The following is a 904-nucleotide window of genomic DNA, read 5'->3' on the forward strand; positions in this document are numbered from 1 at the left end:
AAAGTCATGCAAATTCCTCATACCTGTCAAACTCGGCCGCCTCCTCTGACTCCATGTCTAACCTCTGCCTCTACTATTTGGCCATATGACTCTACTTTACTGCCCTCTGTTGTCTAGCACCTGATCCACGAGGCTCCCCACCACCTGTATCCCTCGGCTCTCTGACACCTACTCCCCAGCTCGCCTCCCTCTGCTTGGTCTGACCTCTTTGCCTTAGGGCAGGTGTATTCAGTGAAAGCTAAATGGCATTGCGAGGATGCATAGCTGTTGGTCGAAGGTCATCTGGGAGTGGCGCAACTTTAGGGTTAGCAATCACACCACCCTGTGACAGGAATCAAACCTTGCACGAACCCATCCACCAATCTATTACTCTGGTGGATACGAGGCCCATCTGTGAGTTGGACAGGTATGAGGAGTTTGGGGATGACTTGTTCTAAAACAAGTTTGGTGATTGACCACCACCACCATTGGGTCAACAGTCTACTGCACCCACATAGATTCTGATAGACACATAGTATGTCATTCCTAGCACGCCATGTGTCATCAACAAGGGGAAAGAGGTGGACCTAGAACACATCTGGGAGATTGCATGCGCAGATTCTACTGTAGTATAGGGGTGATAGTCTGACATATGCAGCATTGTGTATAGAGTCACCACCTCATCAGCTCCAGCACCAATACCACCTCCTCCTCCTCCACCTCATGGGGTAACTTAGTTGTAGATACCGACTTATGTGTCTCCCCCCTCGGTTGAACTTATTTTAAAGATTTTGGCCCAAAGTGGGCCAACGAGCTTAAAATTACAAACGGACCCATGTTTGGCCCAAATCCATGATATATAAGGCCTTTATTTAGGGCATTTCAGCATTCTTTTCCCCAAAAATAGAGAGGGAGCCACCAGAGT

This window comes from Arachis ipaensis, chromosome B05 (genome assembly GCF_000816755.2).
Source record: "Arachis ipaensis cultivar K30076 chromosome B05, Araip1.1, whole genome shotgun sequence".
In the NCBI taxonomy this organism is placed as follows: Eukaryota; Viridiplantae; Streptophyta; class Magnoliopsida; order Fabales; family Fabaceae; genus Arachis; species Arachis ipaensis.